General features: G+C 49.8%; 1 long non-coding RNA gene across 2 annotated transcripts; it reads right to left on the bottom strand.

Moving 5' to 3' along the window:
- Positions 1 to 291: 291 nt before the first annotated feature.
- Positions 292 to 15,001, bottom strand: LOC135288998 (uncharacterized). Of its 2 annotated transcripts, none has more exons than XR_010351794.1 (4): positions 11,955 to 15,001; positions 10,945 to 11,033; positions 10,578 to 10,741; positions 292 to 9,948 (listed from the first exon to the last, which is right to left on the bottom strand). It is a non-coding gene; the product is annotated as an uncharacterized LOC135288998 (long non-coding RNA). The 2 variants fall into 2 exon arrangements; XR_010351793.1 differs by lacking the exon at positions 11,955 to 15,001 and adding an exon at positions 11,485 to 11,943 and having other exon boundaries at positions 293 to 9,948.
- Between the last annotated feature and the right edge of the window lie 1,595 nt (positions 15,002 to 16,596).

Genomic DNA, 16,596 nt, shown 5'->3' with positions numbered 1-16,596 from the left:
TGAGTTACAGAGAATAATGCCAGCAGGTAGAAGGAGGTGATCCTTCCCCTGTACTTAGCACTGGTGAGATCACATCCGGAGTCCTGTGTCCAGTTCTGAGTTCAGGCCTGTGCTATGCTTCAAGTGGCTAGCTATGCTGTGCATAATGCTCCCCAGGTGTCCCGTCCTGCTGTAAAAGAGGGAGTCAGGGAAGATTCTTTTTGATAGTTTTCTCGGACAAAAACCAAGCACAAACATGGAAATACTATATCTGAGAACCATTTATTGATAAAGAAGGGTAAGTGTTCCTATTGAAGTGGGATAGAAGAGAGATCAGAGAGGGAAAAATAGAGATGGAGAGAGAAACAGAAGACAGGGACAGTGTTAATGCAAGAGCCCCAGGTGCTCTGCCGCCATCAGCTCAGCAGATGGAGCCTGCGTACGGCGAACAGCAGTGTGTATACGTGGCTACCGTGGCAGCTAGGTGTGACTTCCAAACAACAGCAGGCTGCGGGTCTCTGCTGTTGCCGAAGTGTCACTATAGGACACAAAACAACAGGACGCGGACTCGGCTGGTCTTTCCAAGGCAAAAAAGGGAAGTTTATTTTCTGACTCCAACATTTATAGATTTCCAAAAGTGACAGCGGATTGGAGGGTGAAAGTGCCACCTCTCCAATGACACTGGACAAACCAAGAGTCCATCAAATTTCTCCTCCTCCATAAAAGAATGCAAAACAAAAAGTTATTTACATAAAGTGTGTGAGGAAGTTAGTTACAAGAATGTAAACATCAGAAGGCTTAGAAAATCTTAAAAAATCAGGGTGACATCTAACCCTTTTCTGTTAAAAAAAAAGAAAGAAAAATCAACAATGAGAAAAAAAAATGAACAAGGTTCAGAGTCCATTCGTGGAGGAATCATCAGAGTGATCACTCGCGTCATCTGCATCCAAGTCATCACTCAATGATTCACCCACTTGATGGCTTTCAGTTTGGTCAGTTTACTTTTTGCCCATCGACCGGATTCTGTTTCTGCAGTGGCAGGTCAGGATAAACACACTTCGAAGGTACTCAGCGTACCACAGTATCTGTGGATACACAAGCATACCCACGGCCCAAAGTGATAAGGTCATAGGGACCTTCCCACTGTTTGGTGATTAAATTAGATGCCCGAACCTTCGCATGATGCTGATATGCCGTGTCCGCAGCCTGCAACAAGAGATGATGACTCAAAATGACAGGATTATTTGAGTTCTGCAGCACCGTAAGATGATTGATGGTGTACAAAGCTTTTGCCAACTGACTGTGCGGGGTTTCACCCGGCATTCACTGGCTTTGTTTTTGAAGAACCCGCTTCAGAGTACCAATAGCTTGACCAGTTGGAGAATGAGGGATACCAAACTTGTGTGACACACCCCACAACTGCAGGAACTGCCGCACCTTCTGCGATGCATAAGCAGGACCATTGTCGGTTTTCACAGCAGAAGGTATGCCCAGAACAGCAAAGGCCTGCCTCCAGTGGGCAAGGACAGTGTGGGCCTCTTCTCCAGTGTGAGCAGAAGCCCACATTGCAGAGGAGAACATGTCCACCGTGAAATGCATATACTTGAGCTGGCCAAACTCAGCAATCTGGGTGACATCGGTCTGCCAAAGCTCCAAGGCCCTAAGACTTCTGAAGTTTACCCCTGCAGGCAAAGGTGGAGCAACTACGTGGCAGTCGTCACATGACTCGACAATGTCACGAGCCTCAGTTGGCGTCAGCTGAAACTGCTTCTGCGGGGTAAGTGCATTCTGATGGAAAAACCCATGCGATGCCTCGGCCTGCACGAGTGTATCAGGCTGAAGTGCTACCCTCGCTGGGTTAGCCAACTTGTCAGCCCTCGCATTACCTTCCACTACAAACCCTGGCAAATTGGTGTGACTCCTCACATGCAGAACATAGGATGAACCCGAGCCTGAATGGCACACCACAAGGTCTTCAGTAAATGAAACAAGGCAGGGTTACTGACCTCCTTCAAGACCGAGTGACCCAACTGCTGTGCGATGTCGGCCACATAGGCAGAATCCGTCACCAAATTGAAAGGTTCCTGGGAAAATTTCTCAAATGCCATGAGAGCAGCCCTCAATTCAACCAACTGAGGCTGACCCATCCTCATGACCTTTCAGGACCTGCCACTCAGATCCATTCCTCCAAGTAAAAATGGCCTTCCGTTTTCCCCGAAATGTCAGTGAAGACAGTGGGTCCTTGCATGGGTTCCTGACTATTTTTGGGCTGCAAAGAGATTTGTGTGAGTTTCGCTACCTGCAATAGCTTGTGGCTGGGCAGATGATTAGTGATCTGCCCTGAAAATTTTTCCAGAGCACTCCAGGGACACACTGTTTTTGTCAAAATCCTCCCACCGTACCAGGAGTATGATCTTTGTGGGATCCACACCCATCAATTGCAAATGCCGTTGCCGGCATTTGATTATCAAGTGAGCAATTAGCTCATCATTGGGCTTACCGTCTTCTGTGGCTGATGGGGCAGGAAAACCGATTTCAATATGTACAAGAAATTGGACCATTTGGCACTCCATTGGCCAATGATGCCTGTGGGATGCGAATCTGGAGTGGTAATGAACACAGTTGTCGAAACCCAGGATGCTAGGTTCTTTTTCTCGGGCCAGGTCTTATGAACCCTCAAAAGGGAACCTAACACACCCAAGGAGAGCTTAGCTATTACCTTTGGAGGCAAAATAATGAGCAGGATGGCTTCTGCTGCAGTGTTAGAAACAAAAAGGTTTAATAAAAGGCAAAATAACAAAGAGAAAAATTCAAGCCAGGTATAGCGGTCTGCCCCTGGTAGAAACACCTTCACAAAAGCCTCTTAGTTCTTTTGTTCTCCTCTTTTCTACCCGATGGGCCAGGCGGGACTTTTTGGCTTCTATCCAATTAGATGACCCCAAGTTTTTGGTGAAGTCTCTGAGGTCCTATGAGGTGGCTTTTCACCTAATCGTTGAGAGAAACTTCTGGGCTTCTTTCCTTTTTTGGAGGACAAAGGCTAGCTTTGCCACTCTGTCATTAGGGGGCACTCTCCTACACTCCTACACCAGGACACCCCTCTGGGTGACCTGGATGGCTTGAGCCCCTGGCAGGGGGCTGACGAGCCCTGGCAGAAGGCCAAAACCACTTAGGGATTCGATCTTAGCCCCTGGGAGAAATTACCAACCTTGTATGAAGAGTCACAGGTCACAAAAGTCTAAGTAGCACAGTAGTAGTAAGCACGGGGTGAAGGGAAAATTTTCGAACCATGTACAGGGGGATTTAGAACCTTGTACAGGGGGGTTTGGGATTCTGTACATGGGGGTCAGGGGGTCCAAGATGGAGGGATTTGGGCGTGCCCTGTCCTTCTTTTTTCTTGTCCCTGGCATCCATGTTCAGGATGATGTTGGCACTCACAGATTGGTTTAGAGTAGAAAGTCACTGTCTAACATAGGTGATAGGTATTGGAACATTATTGTAAACATAGTATAGGTAGTTTTTAGTATAAAAGATAGCACCAGCCCGAGAGGCGTGTAGTGTGCCAGACAAGCCTGTGGCGGGCCGGAGAAAAAACATCTTAGATAAGCAACAATAAACGACCTTGAGAACCACAAATGAAGAACTCCAACTCTTTCTGCGACCATCAGGCTGGCTCTGGGTCATGCCGACCATAGGGAACCTGAGACACAGTGACATCAATGGAGGGATCAATGCGATAAACCTGGCAAGCAGAAACAGCTCACTGAACCACCTCCAGCACCTGACGTGCCTCAAGGGTCAATGCGCAAGGCGACTTTAAATCAATCTCTATGGCCTGGCTATTACCCTCAGGGCAGAAGCCCAGCAGGGAATGCCGGCCGGCCAGGATAGCTCAGCGGGGGGGGGCTCAGGCAACCTGGGCAAGCTATAGTGATTTGCAGCCAGCGCTTTTGTGATTTCAGCTCTTTCAGCTTGCCCGTGCCCTCCTAGGTGCCGCCGCAGCAGACGCAGAGGGAGAGAGAGAAGCGCTGCATGGGTTCCGCAGGGTTCTTTTATTCGGGTCTCCGCGAAGGGTCCAGTGACAGCTCTTCTGCCGAACCAGGCAGAATTAGGGGTTTTTATACCCTACAGGGGTTTTGAAAACTGTCCAATAGTAAGGGTCAGGGGAAAGTGACCTATAGGCTTACAGAGACATAAGCAGAGTCCGAAAGGCGGAAGAGAGGGGCTTCTAAAGCCTTAGTCATGCTGACTTTGGCATTTCCTAGCTCAGGCTTCTGATCGCCAAGGAGGCCGTGCAGGCCCTGTGCCTGCTACAACTCCACTTTCTGTATTTAGAAAAAAGGCATTCCCTATGGTTCTTTTAAAACAATGAACAAGGCATGAGAACATGACTAGCACCATGACAATTACAAGAAAAATCCACAAGATTCCCTTAACCAAAGATGCAACCAATCCCGTTAATCCCCATTGACCGAAGAGGTCATTGACTCAGTCTGGGGTCTTTTCAACTTTTAAGTCCTTCACAAGTCCCTTCAGTTTTTGGATGTTGGTGTGGATGGATTCTGAGCGTGAAGAGAGATTGAAGCAGCACATCCCTTCAAAGTCCTTGCAGCCATGTCCGTGGGCAAGCAGCAGGAAGTCAATCGCTGCTCGATTTTGGAGTGAGGCATGTCTTGTGGTTTCTTCTTCCTTTAAGAGATCGCTCAGGGCAGCAGAAGTAGCGTTTAGCTTGCTTACTGAGCCAGCACCCAAGGTGATTTATTTCACCCATGGTAGGAATATAGAGACCGCTATCTTTTTAGGTTTGTTCCAATCGTATAATTTGGGATCGCAATTTTCATCAAATGCTGTGTAGGACCTTTTGTGGCGTTTTAATTCGCTTTTTTCCAATTGTGTAACAAGGTGATATTTGGAGTAACGGTAGAAAGTTTTCCTAGGGTACAAGGACCTCCCTGGAGTCGTGAGGGGATCCCAGCCCATACTCTGTCACCACAGATGAGAAGCGTTCCCTTGGGTAGAACTTTGGGATGGAGAGAGGACACAGAGATCACACAAGCAGTGTAATTACACCAATCGTGAGGGTTGTAGGATTTGTTAATTGGCGATATGTCTTTTCGGTATGTGTTTTTGTTCAGGTCAATTTCAGGCCAATTATTCTTTGGACGTCTAAAGTAAAATTTGACGCAGAATGTGGCTTTGGAGGACCCCAACAGATCCAATTCTTGAGGTTCCTCAAGAGCATTGGGCAGTATTTTTGTCCACTCGTCCCAAGTTTCTACCTGGTGGGGTCGCTTACCTGTGGTGCGGAGAAGCTCTGAATTATAGGCGGGCCAGTCATCGGCGATGAATGGAATTCCTACTAGACATGTGGAAAGTGGGTTATCAACGCTCCCCATGGATAAGCACATGTTATCCTGTTTTAATGTCCTTGCTAAGGTTACCCAGACATTATGGCTCGGCTGTGGGCCGATCCAACCGATGGCACACGGCACGGTGAGGAACATCCAGGCAGCAGTGAGGACAGCACCAATGGATATATTTTTCATCTTTGGACAGGAATGTGGCTTCTGATAGGGAATATAAGCAAAACTTGTTATTTTTATGGTAGGAGGGGAGGGTTAGGGTTCCTTTCTTGTTCCTTTCCCCTGTTTCTTCCAGTCCCCCTATTTATTTTTAGTTTTTGACTGTTTTTTTGTTTTTTCTGTGGTGCTAAGGGTGGGGGAGTGGGTAAAAGGTTAGAGGCTTTTGGCAAGGGTTGATAAAGGGGATAATAGGGTTTTTAGGGTAAAAAGGGTAATAACATCTAATTCAGAGAACAGTTTTGTTTTCAGGCTGTGTCTGGCCTAGGGCTTGATGCCGCAGAATGTTGTTCAGCTTCCTGGTTTGTCTGCTGTTGTGTGATGGGACAGTCGTCTCCTCCCCCTGTGGATGTTTGGCGACGTCTTCGTCTCCAGGCCGAGCTGGTCTGGTTTTGAGGAGGTCTTGTGTTTGACTCAGGAGGATTCTTGTCACTGCTTGTGGAAGTAGTATTTGCAGTGCCTAGGTATGGTTTTATGTTTTTCCCTGGGTACCATCTTGGACCAGATGGTAGTAGAACACACGCATATCCTCTTCCCCAGGTAATGAGTTTGAAAGGTCCAGAGACTTTATGTGTTTCTGGGTCCTTCACCAGCACAGGTGGTTTCTCTGTGAGCTTTGCTTGGGTGGTATTTGCAAAGTGGCGAAGTATTGGTGGATCAGGCTCTGAGGTTGTACAGTTCAGGAAGTTGATGACATAGAGAGCCTTGCAAAGTCTTTCAACTGGAGAAATGATTTTTGTTCCTCTCTGTTGCTGATTGAGGACTCTTTTGAGAGTTTGATGTGTCCTTTCCATGATGGATTGTCCTGTGGGGTTTGCAGGTATACCTGTCTTGTGTTGTATTCCCCACTCACTGAAGAACTCTTTTAACTTACGAGAGGTATAGGCAGGTCCATTGTCTGTTTTGATCTCCTTTGGTACTCCCAGGGTTGCAAATGTGAGGAGAAAATGTTTTATGGCGTGCTGCGCAGTTTCTCCTGTATGTGTTGATGCAAATACTGCTCCTGAGAACGTATCAACCGATACGTGCACGTACTTTGACCTTCCAAAAGGTGCAAAGGGGGTTACATCTGTCTGCCACAGCTGGCAGCTGTTTAAACCTCGGGGATTGACTCCCGTCCCCATAGATGGTATCTGGTAGTTTTGACAGTTTGGGCATGTGGCAACAATAGCTTTTGCTTGATCTTTTGAAAGCTTGAACATTCTGATAAGGGCAGGCACATTTTGATGAAAAAATGAGTGTGACAGCTTTGCCTAGGAAAAGATGTTAGGGACATTAGCAGTCTCTATTGCCATGGCTAATGTGTCTGCTTTCCGGTTCCCTTCTGTAATTAAACCTGGGAGGTCAGTGTGTGACCTCACATGCATTATATAGTGAGGTTGTTTTCTGTGGGAAATTAAGCGTGTTAATGTGGAAATCAATTGTTATAACTTTGGGTTGGAAACTTCTTTGAGAAGAGCATGTTCTGCTCTCATAGCTATGCCAGCAACATAAGCTGAATCTGTGACCAGATTAAAAGGTTAGTCTTTGAATTTCTCAAAGGCTCTGACAACAGCTGCTAACTCCGCAATCTGTGGAGATCCCTCCACTATTTTTATGTCAGATTCCCAATTTTGGGTCTTAGGGTCCCTCCATGTCATTACCGACTTGTGGGATGACCCTGAGACATCTGTAAAGATGGTTAGAGCTTTGAGAGGTGTCCTACTTTGGACTAATTTTGGGGTCAGATGAAATGTTACATCACGATTAAAAAGCTTATGTTTTGGGATATGTACTGAAATTTGGCCTGTATAACTATCTCAGGAGTACTGGAGACTCTCATTGGTGTGGAGCAAATGTTCCAGGTCCCCAGTGGTCATTGGCAAATATATGCATGTGAACTCACACCCTGCAAGGGAACGGAGGCGAGTTCTAGCCTTTTTTATTAAATGTGCCATTATTTCTTGGAAGGTGGTAATTTTCTTTGTGGGTTGGTTATTTGTAAAGATCCACTCCAGGATTAGTAAAGGGTCTCGAAGTTGAGTGTCCCATTGGAAAATCAGTCCATAGAACTGAGGTACTTTTCCCAGAATGACGAACTGGAAAGGCAGGCTGGGCTCGAAGCGATGGGCTTTGCGTGAAGACAGCGCTTCTTGGACCTTGGTGATGGCATCTTGGGCCTCTGGTTTTAGAGTGCATGGAGAGCCCAGATTCTCCTTGCCCCGAAGAAGGTTGAACAGTGGAGCGAGGTCCTCTGTTGTAATTCCTAGCAGTGGACGTACCCAGTTGATGGATCCGCACAGACTGTGTAAGTCTCTCAGGGTTTTTGGGTCATCTCGGATGGCGAGCTGCTGGGGTACGATGGTCCTTTCCCAGATCTGGAGTCCAAGGTAAGTCCATGGATTGGTGTACTGTATTTTGTCCTCATGGATCTCGAATCCTGCCTTTTCTATGGTTTCAATAGTCCTTTTAACCGCTTTGTCCAAGTACGTTTTTTCTGGTGCGCAGACCAGGATATCGTCCATATAGTGATGGATGATCGCATCTGGGAATAGGTTCCGAACGGTAGACAGAATGTGGGCAACATACCACTGGCATAGAGTGGGGCTGCATTTAAGTCCCTGAGGAAGAAAACGCCAGTGATATCCTTTGAGTGGAACCTCTCTGTTAAGAGAGGGGACGGAGAAGGCAAACCGTGGAGTGTCCTGGGGATGCAGCGGGATGCTGAAGAAACAGTCTTTAATATCAATGATAGCAAGTGTCCAGTCTCTAGGCAGCATCGATGGTGAGGGCAGGCCAGGCTGGAGGGGACCCATGTCCTCGATGACCTCATTGATTTTGCGAAGATCGTGGAGGAGCCTCCACCTGTGTGTTCCAGGCTTTTGTAGCATGAAGACTGGAGAATTCCAAGGGCTGGTGGTCTCTACGATGTGGCCTTTGGCGAGCTGTTCATCCACAAGGGCATGTAGTGAGCGCAGTTTGACTTTAGAGAGGGGCCACTGCTCGATCCAGATCGGGTTATGGCAGGGTCCGAGAGACGGAAGAGAGGGGCTTCTAAAGCCTTAGTCATGCTGACTTTGGCATTTCCTAGCTCAGGCTTCTGATCGCCAAGGAGGCCGTGCAGGCCTTGTGCCTGCTACAAGTCTCCCTTTACCAAATCATATAGAGGGGACAGTTGTGCATCGGTCAGTCCCAAGTACAGATGTAACCAAGTGATGACACCTACCAATTTTTGGGCATCATTCAGTGTCTTCACAGAATGCACAAATTGCACCTCCTGGTGACAGATTGTCCGTTCCAGAATTTTGACCCCCAAATACTTCCAAGGAGGTTGTTGTTGAACCTTTTCTAGAGCCACCTGCAGCCCATGATAATGCAGAGCATCGAGCAACTGAGGCTGTATCCTCAGCAGCTCATCCTGGGTGGACGCAGCCACCAAAATGTCATCCATATAATGGTAAAGACGGGCATCAGGAAACTGCTTGTGAACTCCAGACAAGGAATGGGCCACATACCATTGGCATATGGCCGGAGAATTGCGCATGCCTTGGGGCAAAGTTCTCCATTGATATCGCTGTGCGGGCTCAGCGTTGTTAATTGCTGGCACCGAGAAGGCAAATTTTGGTCTGTCATCGGGATACAAAGGAATAGTAAAAAAACAATCCTTGAAATCCACAATAAGGACTGTCCAGTCTGTGGGAAGCACGGTAGGTGACGGCATGCCCACCTGCAATGTTCTCATGCTTTCCATCACGGCATTGACCTTTCTGAGGTCTTGTAACAACCTCTATTTCCCAGATTTTTTTCTTGATGCAGAAGACAGGAGTGTTCCAGGGACTGGTAGAATGCTCCGAATGACCCTGGTCCAACTGCTCCTGCACCAGGTTTCGAAGGGTGACTAATTTGTCTTGAGGGGGGAGTCACTGGTTCTCCCAGATGGGTTTGTCCACCAGCCACTGTATAGGAGGCGTAGGGCACCCTGCGTCTTCATCACAGTGGCCCCCATCAAAAATCCGTCCAGATGCGCACCCCCCACGTGGACAGCACATCCCTTCCCCAGAGGTTAGCAGGAGCTGAAGTAACATGAGGCCAAACCAAGGTCATCTGTCACTCTAGATTCGCGACCAGCATGGGCCGCTGGCTCACGTAGCATTGCGCCATTCTTCCCAGTCCCATGACAGGCGTCTCCACCGGATTCAGGAGCCACTCCAGGGGCCAGGCAGCAAGGGAGAGAACCGTGACATACGCGCCACTGTCGAGAAGCCCGCAGAGGCGGATCTCTGGCAGCATTGCACCAGAAATGGACAGGGTACACATCATCTTGGGACGTTCCTTGGTCAGGACAGCAGTCCAGTGAACTTGAGGCGGCCCAGTGGATCCAAAGCCGCCGTCTCGATGCGACCAGTCAACTGCCCTGCGAACAGAAGGCTTAAAAGGCACAAGCTGAGCAATCCGCGTCCCTTTTGGGATAGTGACGGGGGGTGGATGTGGAGACCATGGCACAAATCTGTCCCATAAAATCTGCATCAATGAGTCCCAGGTGCACAATGACACCCTGAAGGGTGGCACTAGATCTCCCCATAAGGAGAGCACTCATGCCCTCACCCAAGGGACCAAAGGCATCCAGGGGAACCTTGTGTATTTTGCAAGATTCTAAGACAACTGTTGCTGCTGTGCAGACATCAACACCTGCTGAGCCGCAGGTGCTGGCTGCAAGCCGGCTAAGCAGACCTCCATCGGCTCTGGGGCCTGGAGAGAAGCTTGTGTCTGCGCACGTCTCCCCTTCACGCTCCGCTTCCCATTTCCCAAGCCCGGCAACGCTTGGCCATTAGCATGAACAGTCGTCTTGGAGACATTTGCCATATGGTTTGGCCTTCCACACTGACCACACAAAAACATGGGAGTTTTGACCTTCTGCGCTTTTTTCCCCTGTTTCTTGCTGGCCTGAGCATTCCCCTGCTGTCACTGTCTGCCCTGCGGCACTGTCCAGACCGGCTGCACAGCAGTAGCCAAGGCAGCCATCTTATGAACTGCGGTGCCTACCTTTGCACAGGCCTCCACCATCTGGGAGATGGAAGGATCACCAGGAAGAGTGTCTGTGATTCTCCTACAATCGTCATTGCAGTTACATCTTGCAAGGTGTGTAAGCACAAGCCTCCTTGCCTCAGGGTCTGCCACTTGCTTCTCCACCGAGGCAGTCAGCCTCTCTGCAAATTGTAGGAAAGACTCATCAGCCCCCTGGACAACAGTCATAAACGACTACATTAGAGCAGCCAGTTCTGTGGTCTGAACCAACACTGCCATGCCTGTTGTCTGGCACTGGTCAAGCACAAGGGGATCGAAGCCAGTTTGCCCATTAGAAACGGCATAATTGCCTGTGCTCAACAGCACATCAGTGCCAATCACACACCTGGGATCCTGCAGACCCAGCATAGCATTCCGCTCCATCCACTGCGCTGGCTGCCAACTGTGTCCATTTAGACTCAAAAATGTCGAATTCTACAGGCAGAAAAAGAATACAAGCCAAACAGCGGATGTCATAAGGTGTCAGCAAATCAGCAGCAAGCAGTCGAAGCAGTTGCGTGACTTCAACAGACCCCAGACCATATTGTCCAACCTTATCATGGAGTTCCATCATAGCTTTCCACGATAAAGGTTGATAGGTGTTATGAGTAACAACCCTAAGCACAGGGAAAACCTGGCAACCCCCTGGTAAGGTGGCAGCACCTGCTAAGTCCCGTCCCATGGGCCCCACAGGGACAGAGGCAGATGCCTGACTGGGAGGCAGCTCAACACCACCAAACACCGCTTCCCCTGCAGCATCATAAGGGCCAGAGAAGTCCTCTCCGCAGTGCAGCAGACGCTGCGCAAAGTTACAATCAACCACTTCCTTGACCTTAGCTTTGACTTCTCACCAGAACCGCCCGTGTTCCCTTGGACATACGGTCACCTGACACAGGGGGAGTGTCCACAAGGCCGTCGAGGAGGGTCCACGGCCCCGGGGAATCACCGGTCTCCTGCCGGCCGCGTCACCATTTGCGCTAAAAGTAAACACTTCAGCGTCTTCCCGCGCCGCAGGCCCAATATCCGCGGGAGGCAGGGGCGGCAGGGCCGAACCAGCCCTAGCAGAGCCAGTGCCCATCAGCAGCCCAGCAGTGCTATCCACTGCAGCACGGGCAGAGGACGCTGCAGCAGCAGACACAGGTCCCAGCAGAACTCGTAAATCCGGTGCGGATTGGAGCGAGATCTGCGCAGGGTCCCCCTCCCCCGGCTTGCGGAACTGCGTCACCGCGCCACGCCCCGGCCACGCAGGGCGGCACGGGGGCGTCCGGGACTGCCCCAAGGAGGGTCCCACCCGTGAGGCAAAACCCCTCAGCGGACACCCCCCCCCGAGAGGAGTGGGGCGGGCTGCCCACCCACCGTGGTGGGGCCCGACATAACACCGACCAACGCCCCGGCTCCGGCGGTTTCCACGGCCTGCGCATGCCCGGCAGGCTGCGCAGTCTCAGAGGCGGTCGATACCACCTCCCCCCGCCCCTCCCTCCGAGGACGGGGCCAGCGCCGAAGCCGACGAACCCGCTCCCACCGCACCCAGGAGCTATTTCATGGAAACGCCGCAATTCGGACAGAGTGTTGTCACCGAATCAGACTGAAGCAGAGGCGGAGGCTAAGCCAGGGGCTCCCCGCAGCCCCCGAGTGCCGGGAAGGCACAAAAAGGGAGTGATTTCTCCCCACCCCGCCGCCTCTGCAGTGCGGGGAGGGGCGGGGTCTATTTAGCTGACTCCACAGGGCCCCCAGAAGACTGCGGGGCTCCGCCCACTTGCCAGCCGCTCAGAACCAGCTGGCCGGGAGCCCAATCCACCCCAGGGGAACAAACGTCACCGTCTGAGACGGAACCGTCACCCAGCTCATCGTCCTGGGGGGGAGGGGAGGGTTCTGCTTCGCGCAGAAATTCAAATTCCCCCTCGTCCGTGTCCAAGATGGAAGGGTCCCCCTGGGAACTCCGAGAGCTACAAAATCCAAACCGCGTCAAACTTTTTCCATTGCACCAGCAATGATCCCACCTCTGTACTACAATCAGCAAGGAGAGCTTCCATGAGGCTTTCTCCCACGAGAGACCACGCCTCCCTGGAGAACGCTTCGGCAGGGTCTGGAAAAAACCCTTGCTCTCTGGCCCACAGAAATAATCTTTCAAAATTGCTCCAGGAAACGGAAGCCCGTTTTCACTCTATGAGACCCTTCCAGAGATCCAAAACCAGGGAGTCCTCCATGGAAACCACAGGGGTTGCCATTATCACAAGAGCTGAAGGCAAAGTGACAAACGGCTCACAGTCACCACGCCAAAGCAGGGAGGGGGGGAACTATACGACCTCACCCACGGCTGTCCCACACATGGCGGCCACCAGATGTCGCAATAGGACACGAAATAACATGACATGGACACTGGACTCCAAGGTGAGAAGAAGAAAAAGAAGGGAAGTTTATTTCCTGACTCCAATATTTATAGACTTACAAAAGTGACAGTGGATTGGAGGTTGAAAGTGCCACCTCTCCAATGACACTGGACAAGACAACAGTCCATCAAATTTCTCCTCCTCCAGAGAAGAATGTAAAACAATTATTTACATAAAAGTGCGTGAGAAAGTTCATTACAAGAATGTAAACATCAGAAGGCTTAGAAGAACTTAGAAGAACAGGGAGACAGCCTAGTTTCTCGCACGGGCATTTTCCCCCACGCATCTGAGGCATCTGCCCCACTTGCAAGTCACTTGCAGCTTGATTGTGGAAGCTTTCTCTGCCCTGATTGGCTGCCAGGTGAGACCTTCCCAGGGACAGGGCTGACAGCAAATCTACAGCCCCTCCAGGAATATATGTTGAGGCATAAATAAAAATCAGATTGGTCCTTCTCACCAGGACACAGTTGTCCCTCCTGGCTGCCAGGGCACACTGCTGGATCATATTCAGCTTGCCATCAACCAGGACCCCCAGGTCCCTTTCCACAGCACTGCTTTCCAGCCTCTCATTCCCCAGTCTGTCCCTACATCCAGGGTTGCCCTGTGTCAGGTACAGAATCTGGCATTTTCCCTTGTTGAACTTCATATGGTTGGTTATTGCCTAGTCCTTTCATTAGTCAAAGTCTCTCTGCAGTACTTCACTGCCTTCAAGGCAGTCAACAACTCCTCCCAATTTATATCATAGCAAACTTCATCTTCCTTCCAGTCCTCTGTCCAAGTCATTTATGAAGATGGTGCCCAGTGACAGGACAAGATGTAATGGACACAAAATGAAACACAGGAGGTTTCAGGTAAACATCAGGAAACACTTTTTCACTGTGAGGCTGACTGAGCACTGGAACAGGTTGTCCAGGTTGAGGAGTCTCCCTCACTGGAGGGCAATGAGGTGCTGGAGCATGTTCAAAGAAGGGCAACAAAACTCATGAAAGGTCTAGAGCACATCTTAAGAGGAGCAACTGAGGAAACTACTGTAGCCAGAAGGTCAAGGGAAGTAATTCTACCCCTCTACTCCACTCTAATGAGACCCCGCTTAAAGTGCTGCATCCAGCTCTGGGGTTCTCATTACAAGGAGATAGACCTGTTGAAGCGAGTCCAGACGAGGGTCACCAAGATGATTAGAGGGCTGGAGCACCTCTCCTATGAGGAAAGGCTGAGACAGCTGGTGCTGTTCAGCCTGGAGAAGAGAAGGGTCTGGGGTGACCTTATAGTAGCCTTCCAGTAACTAAAGAGGGCCTACAAGAAAGCTGGAGAGGGACGTTTTACAAGAGCATGCAGTGATAGGACAAGGGGAATGGCTTCAAACTGAGAGTAGGTTTAGATTAGATATTAGGAAAACATTCCTTACTGTGAGGGTGATGAGGCACTGGCACAGGTTGCCCAGAGAATGTTGTGAATTCTCCATCCCCGGAAGTGTTAAAGGCCAGGTTGGACGGGGCTCTGAGCTACCTGGTCCAGTGAAAGGTGTCCCTGCCTATGGTGAGGGGTTTGGAACAAGATGATCTTTAAGGTCCTTTCTAACCCAAGCCAGTCTCTGATTCTCTGATTCTATGAACTGGAGTTGTTTAGTCTGGAGAAAAGGAGGCTGAAGGAAGACGTTATTGCTCTCTATAACTACCTGAGAGTGTTGGTCTCTTCTCCCAAGTAACAAGTGATAGGACAAGAGGAAATGGGCTCAAGTGTTGCCAGTGGAGGTTTAGAAAAATTTAAAAAAAATTTCTCCACTGAAGTGGTTGTCAAGCATTGGAACAGGCTGCCCAGAAAAGTGGTTGAGTCATTGTCCTGGGGTGACTTTATGATGCTTGTATCCCTGTTTGTCTGTTTAGTCCAGAAAGAAGTTTTGCACCTTTAAGACTGGTTCTGAGAGCAAAAGGAAGGGAGACAGGAAGCGTGGAGTTTGTTTTCAGAAACTGCACTCACTCCTTAACATTCCTTCTTTCTCTCTTGGACTATGTTGTCTGCAGACGAACAGACAATGGGAGAGAGCTCCTTTGCTTTTTAGTTAGTTTTTAGCTAGACGAGGCAGAGAAGTTCCCTAGACTGTAGTTTTTCTTTTTCTTGGAACTGTTTAAACCTGCTCTAGATTAAAAACCCAGAAGGGCACCTGGAACTCACACCTGTGGCCCACCGGGCCTGGCCTGGGCCGTGGCATTTCCCAGCACCAGAGGGACTGATAAGAGACTGAGTGAGCCAAGGCACAGCCCACACAGGGGACTTTCTGAGTTTGTCGTCTCTTCGGAGTGGTGAGAAGTTTTACTGTTTAATATTGTTTTTTTTTTTTTTTTTTTTTTTTTTGTGCTAATGGATGCTTTGCCTGTTGAATAGACAGTTTTTTCCCACTTTTCTCCAAGAAAATCTTTTCCTAAGCCAATTGGGGGAGGGACTGCTTAAATTTGCTTTCTAGAGGAACCCCTTTGAAGGTTTTCTCCCAAATTTGCCCTAAACCAGGACAGTCACAATCCCCAGTGGTATTTAAAAGACTTGTTGATGTCAACCCCACTTCCAGAGGGCAGACTTTGGCTTGTTTAGGGGCTTGGTTGGCAGAATCCCTTGGGAGGCAGGCCTGTAGGGCAAAGGAGTACAGGAAGGCTGAACATTCTTCTAGGAGATCTTAAAGTCTCTGGAGCAGTTCAAACCTATCCGCGAAAAGACGAGTTGACAGGGAAGAATTCTGGTCTGGCTGAACACAGAGCTTTGGCTTGAACTCAGGAAAAAAAAAGAGAGTTATGACCTTTTGTGTTGGTTTTGCATAGCATGGTTTTTGGTAGCGGGGGAGGGGGCATGGAAGTGGCTTCTGTGAGAAGCTGCTAGAAGCTTCCACTGTTGTCTGGCAGAGCCAATCCCTGATGACTCTGAAGATGGACATGCTGCTGGCCAAAACTGGGCCAATTAGAGATGCTGGCAACACCTCTGTGATGACATATTTGAGAAGAAAATTTAAAAAAAATGTAGCAGTGCAGTTTTTTCCTAGTCAGAGAAGAGGAGATGAAAATATGTGAGGGAAACAACATGGAGACACCAAGGTCAGTAGAGAAGGAGGGGGAGGAGGTGCTCCAGGTGATATTCCCTCTGCAGGCCATGGTGATGACCATGGTGAAACAGGCTGTCCCCCTGCAGCCCATCAAGGTCCATGGGGGATACAGAGATCCACCCACAGCCCATGGGGGAGGTGCTCACGCTGGAGCGGGTGGATGCCTGGAGGTGGCTGTGGGCCAGTGGAAGACCCGGTGGGGAGAGGTGGCCCCTGCTTCCAGGCTGAAGCAGCCTGTCCTTGGAGGACTGCACCCCGTAGAAGAGTCACCCATGCCACAGCAGTTTTGGGAGGACTGTCAGCCATGGGAGGGACTCCTGTTGCAGCAGTTTTGAGAGGACTGCTGCTCATGAGATTGGAAGCATGCTGGAGAAGTTAACAGACAACTGTGTCCTGTGGGAGGGACCCCACGGTCTCACAGGGGAACAACTTCTCTCCCTGCACCACAGAAGAAGCCCTGAGGTGATGAACTGACCAAACCCCCCATGCCCTGTCTCCCTGCACTGTCAGTGGGAGGGAG

Source organism: Passer domesticus, chromosome W (assembly GCF_036417665.1).
Source record: "Passer domesticus isolate bPasDom1 chromosome W, bPasDom1.hap1, whole genome shotgun sequence".
NCBI lineage: Eukaryota > Metazoa > Chordata > Aves > Passeriformes > Passeridae > Passer > Passer domesticus.
The sequence above is the reverse complement of the archived record's forward strand: the minus strand, read 5'-3'. Positions and strand labels throughout refer to the sequence as shown.